The sequence below is a fragment of the Nicotiana tabacum genome, chromosome 11 (genome assembly GCF_000715075.1).
Source record: "Nicotiana tabacum cultivar K326 chromosome 11, ASM71507v2, whole genome shotgun sequence".
NCBI classification, from domain to species: domain Eukaryota; kingdom Viridiplantae; phylum Streptophyta; class Magnoliopsida; order Solanales; family Solanaceae; genus Nicotiana; species Nicotiana tabacum.
The window spans coordinates 79779418-79785417 of NC_134090.1; positions in this window are offsets into that span (position 1 = coordinate 79779418).

Consider the following 6000-nt stretch of genomic DNA (forward strand, 5'->3'; position numbering starts at 1 on the left):
TCTGGACCTTGAATCAATTTCGCATTTGACCGGTAGCCAGACCAGTCACTTGTAAAATGTAACGTACTTTCGAACAACATGTTCATCCTTCAAAACTTTCAATGGCAATTGATACTTGAATAAGGACAAAAGCATATTAATTTCAACATTGCCAAAGATTGTCAGATTATTGATTTTCTTCTCATTGTAATGATTAGTTTTGGCTTCATATGTTGCAATGTGCCCACATAGTATTCCTATTTGGAATACACTTGAATGGAAACTTATCTTACTTCAAGAAAAATTTACCGTCTCCAACTCTAACATGGCTACACAAAGATATTTATTATAGGTTTTGGTTTAGTCTCTTTATTTTCCAGCGAAATTCCCACTATAAGTTAGGATTCTCCTGCCGCCTTAACAAACCAAATCCTTTTAGAACTCCAATTATAGCGATTGGTCTGCTTCCCACATCGAACATTACTTTTCACAAGCACCCTTTAATTATCTATATAAGGATGTGTGCTCACCAATTTACGAACATCAATTAGCTGCACAGTGCCATTGTAGGTTTGCCTTCGGCAATTGGAAAATACTATAAGGTAATTTCTTCTTTTCTTCTTTTCTTGTGCTTTCTTCTTTGTTTTACTTTTGTTGTCTCTTTCTTTCCTTTTAGAAGTAATTTTGTCAAACTACAAAGTCCTTTATAAGTTCGAGACAAAGGCCTTAAAATTTTTGTGATGAAGATATTTAAAATTTGCAGGGAAGACAAATAAAATTTGCGGCAATGATCTATAAAAGTTCGTGCAAAGATCCTTAAAAGCTCGTGGTCAAGATCTTTAAAAGTTCAAATGTAAAGACCTTTAAAAGCTCGCAATGAAGACCTTTAAAAGTTCGCGACGAATACCTTTAAAATTTACGGGAAAGACCCATAAAAGTTCGCGCGAAGATCCTTAAAAGCTCTTGGTCAAGACCTCTAAAAGTTCACAGTGAAGACCTTTAAAATTTATAATGAAGACTCTTAAAAATTCATGGTAGAAATATTTAAAAGTCGGCGGTGGGGATCGTTTAAAGTTCGTCATGAGCACCGCTAAAAGTTCGAAATATACGCCTTTTAAAAGTTCGAAACGAAAACCTAAAAGAAAATCGGATGCCTTTAAAAGTTCGAGACGAACACCTTTAAAAGTTCGCAACGAAAACCGTTAAAAAATTCGGATACCTTTAAAAGTTCGAGACGAATACCTTTAAAAGTTCGAGACGAATACCTTTAAAAGTTCGCAACGAAAATCGGTTATAAAAAAGTCCGACACAGACATCCCTTTTTATTTACGTGAGACGATTTTTTTTCCTTTTTCTTTTACTTATCTATGCTCTCTTTCAAGATTGTGATTGTTACTCTTTCCTTTTGATTTAGGTACTAACTAATTTTTTTTTATACAGCTTGAACATGGTTTACTTCAGAGACTCAACATCCTCTTCCTCCACGTTGTCACACCTCCTTTTTGCGCGCTCGCCCCGAAGGGTAAAATGCGCGAGGGAGTTTTTCCAATTTAAGTGACAATATTCGAAATGAGATTTATTTATTTAATTCAGAGTCGTCACTTGGGAAAGGTTTGGCTTTTGGTGTTCCAAGTCACCGGTTTATCTTGAATCCCAAATCGAGGAAAATATTCGACTTTCCAAATGAAGTCTGCGAACCAGAAATTCTAAGTAAGGAATTCTGTTGACCCGAGGGAAGGTTGTTAGGTACCCTCGAATCCCGTGGTTCTAGCACGGTCGCTTAAATTGTTATATTGGCTAAATATCTGATTTAATACATGTTATTACTTATGTGCTTTATTAAGTTTAAGCCGCTTTTATTATTATTTTTTATAGAATTGCAACGTCGTGAAAATGCATCTCGAACCACGTCACAATCAATTGCACCCGTGGTTGTTAATACGTTCCGACTCCGTTGAGATTTGGATTTGGGTCACATAAATGCGCACCCGAATTTAAGAATGTAATTTAATTAAAATCGCGCCTAAAGAGTCTAACGCATTATTATCTTTGAGGAAGGCTGCGGAATTCGCTGAACGGCCCATCCCAAATTCTGATTATTTTTAGTATATACATTTATGAGGGCCCCGCAGTTTGTGCATTTTATTGGGCGAGGCTCGACTCATTTTATTTTTAAAAGGGCAAGCCTAAAAGCAACTATGATTTTTATTTTTTTGTTTTGTCTCTATCAAAAAAAAATCCTAATTTATTCACTAAGATTATCTAGAGCCATTATAATCGGGTTACATGAGATGCACCCCCGAAATTTAGAAATTAAGCATCACAACTACGTCACGTGAATCGTACCCGTAATCACAATGATTTATTAATTGCACCTAATCAACGAAACTTGATTAATAACATCTATCAATTCAAACAAATCTAGCTTTCATTTAGTGACTTGAGAAAATAATTCTAATCAAACACACATAAATCAAAACAGAAACAAAAGAAACAATAGTAAAACATTTAAACAGATCTAAATCAAAACTGAAACATTCATCTAATTCAAACAAGAAATTAGAGGAAATGAACCTTTGATATGAATATTCTATCAATAGACTGAGAAGACAACCTTCTTCATGAAATGGATACAGCTCAACAATCGTTACTCTAAAATGAAATAAAGCCAAGCAAAACCATACGGACTAGAAGGGGACTCAAACGGAAACCCGGACTAGCGACTTTGACCGGCGACGAAAATCCAAACGCATCTGTTCCGATTTCTTTTAGCCGATTTCAGCAGATCTTTTGGCTCATTTTTGGTGGTGTTAGGGGTGGATTTTATGGCTGTTTGCAACAGGTTTTTGCTGCTATTTTAGAGGTCGTTTTGACTGAAGAAACGAAGCTATTTTCAAGCTTGTTTTGAACTGATTTTGATGGCTGAAATACTGGAGCTTCAAGGCTGGTTTTGATGGTGAAAAGTTCGTTGTTTTCTGGTTTGAGAAGAAATAAAGAAGGAGATATGTTGGGGAGGGGGTGTTCTGCCCGTGTATATCCGCGGTATATCGAGTGTATATCGAAGGTATACCCTGTCCGCGTTTTTTGGGAGGGGGGGTGTTCTTTTGCCAGAAAAATGGGTAGTGGTTGGGTGGTTTGAAGAAGGTGAAGAGAGGAGAGGGGGCTGGTGTCTAAGGTCTTCTGCCCGTGTGTGTTTTTGTTTGGGTTTTAATGGAGAATATTGAAGACCATGTGTGGGTTGTGTGTTGTGTGCATGTGCTAGCATGTGTGAGTTGTGTGTTGTGTTCATGTGCTAGCATGTGTGAGTTGTGTGTTGTGTTCATGTGCTAGCATGTGTGAGTTATGTGTTGTGTTCATGTGCTAGCATGTGTGAGTTGTGTGTTGTGTTCATGTGCTAGCATGTGTGAGTTATGTGTTGTGTTCATGTGCTAGCATGTGTGAGTTATGTGTTGTCATGTGCGTCTCGGCTGAAAATATTTTGGGCTAGGTCCGAAAATTAGGCCTAAAATGAGTCGTTTGAACCCAAATATTATTCTTTCCTCGCAACCGAGAATAAAACACGACCTTATTTAATTAATCCTACATAAGCAGAATAATTATTAAAACAAACTGACAATTAAAACAAAAAAAAAATATATTTTTTGTATTTTTAAATTTATATAAAAATAAAAATAAAGTACTATTTTTGTATTTTTTCAAAATTTATGAGAAATAAATAAACTAAAATTTATATATCTTTTTTTGTAATTTTCATTTTTGTGACGAAAATAAAGTAAAAAGAGTCAAAATAAGCTGAAATAGCTACATTAAGGCTAAATTAAATATTTACGTGCTAAAAATGTGAAAGATTTGGGGAGGGACAAAAATCACATGTCAACAGCTGCCCCTCTTTGACTGGAAATGCGAAGAGTTTTCAGACAATTAATGACTAGACATGTTTTTGACCCGACCCTTATTTAAGGAGACCAAAAGAAAGAAGAAAGGAGAATGTGACCGAGCTCTGGTATCTGAGCTGCCTACATATCCTTGGCTATAAAGGAATCATGCCATGTGTAGTTCAGAAGTGAATGGGGCGATGGAGTGCCGAGGTTGAGAGCCGCGCGAGGTTCCGTCGAAGTTCCGGTCTGATGTCCTATTTATTACATAAAAATCAAAATTAAAAAGACTAACTAAGCCTATCAGCTACGAGTTAAAAGATTCCTATCTATAATTCTTTCGCAACTTGATCTTGAGTCTTGGCTGATTCTGCTTGTAGACTTCGATCTGAATCTTGATGCTCTCAAGTTGTAGGCACTTGTTTATTTCTGCGGCATTGAGTGAAGCGGGATTGGCAGAGCTTCGATCAGATTTTGAGCGATCCGCACTTTGTTTGCTCCAGTATTTGGGCTCATCTTCTTTTTGTTCTTTTCTTCCTTTCTTTATTCTAGATTGAGACTCACTCCGTAGGTCATCTCGATCCCTGTGCCTCGAGGTCAAACCTGCTCAGACAACAAAACAAACAAATGAACGAAATTTTTCTGCCCCAGTTTCACTAGGAAAATTTCGTGAGTTAATTGCGATAAAAATCTACAGAATTGATGAGGGGATTGGACACCTCAAGTCTAAAAGGCGCAACTCAGGGATTGGAGCCCTAATGTCGCAAAAGGTAAAAATGTGCAACTCGGGGATTGGAGCCCTAATGCTGGCTAAAAGGAGAAACGCCCAGTTCAGGGATTGGAGCCCTAATGCTGGTTAACAGGAAAAACGCTCAGTTCAGGGATTGGAGCCATAATGCTGGCTAACACAAAAAAAAAACAAAAAAAAATGCTCAGTTTACGGATTGGAGCCCTAATGCTGGCTAATAGGAAAAATGCTCAGTTCAGGGATTGGAGGCCTAATGCTGGCTAACAGGAAAAATGCTCAGTTCAGGGATTGGAGCCCTAATGCTCGCTAACAGGAAAAGTGCTCAGTTCAGGGATTGGAGCCCTAATGCTGGCTAACAGGAAAAATGCTCAGTTCAGGGATTGGGGCCCTAATGCTGGCTAACGGGAAAAATGCTCAGTTCAGGGATTGGAGCCCTAATGCTGGCTAACAGGAAAAATGCTCAGTTCAGGGATTGGAGCCTTAATGATGGCTAACAGGAAAAACGCTCAGTTTAGGGATTGGAGCCCTAATGCTGGCTAACAGAAAAAAAAACGCTCAGTTTAGGGATTGGAGCCCTAATCCTGGCTAATAGGAAAAATGCTCAGTTCAGGGATTGGAGCCCTAATGCTGGCTAACAGGAAAAATGCTCAGTTCAGGGATTGGAGCCCTAATGCTGGCTAACAGGAAAAATGCTCAGTTCAGGGATTGGAGCCCTAATGCTGGCTAACAGGAAAAATGCTCAGTTCAGGGATTGGGGCCCTAATGCTGGCTAACGGGAAAAATGCTCAGTTCAGGGATTGGAGCCCTAATGCTGGCTAACAGGAAAAATGCTCAGTTTCAGGGATTGGAGCCCTAATGCTGGTTAACAGGAAAAATGCTCAGTTCAGGGATTGGAGCCCTAATGCTGGCTAACAGAAAAATGCTCAGTTTAGGGATTGGAGCCCTAATGCTGGCTAAACGGAAAACGCTCAGTTCAGGGATTGGAGCCCTAATGCTGGCTAATAGGAAAAATGCTCAGTTCAGGGATTGGAGCCCTAATGCTGGCTAACAGGAAAAATGCTCAGTTCAGGGATTGGAGCCCTAATGCTGGCTAACAGGAAAAATGCTCAGTTCAAGGATTGGAGCCCTAATGCTGGCTAACAGGAAAAATGCTCAGTTCAGGGATTGGGGCCCTAATGCTGGCTAACGGGAAAAATGCTCAGTTAAGGGATTAGAGCCCTAATGCTAGCTAACAGGAAAAATGCTCAGTTCAGGGATTGGAGCCCTAATGCTGGCTAACAGGAAAAATGCTCAAAAATGCTCAGTTCAGGTATTGGAGCCCTAATGCTGGCTAACAGGAAAAATGCTCAGTTCAGGGATTGGAGCCTTAATGCTGGCTAACAGGAAAAATGCTCAGTT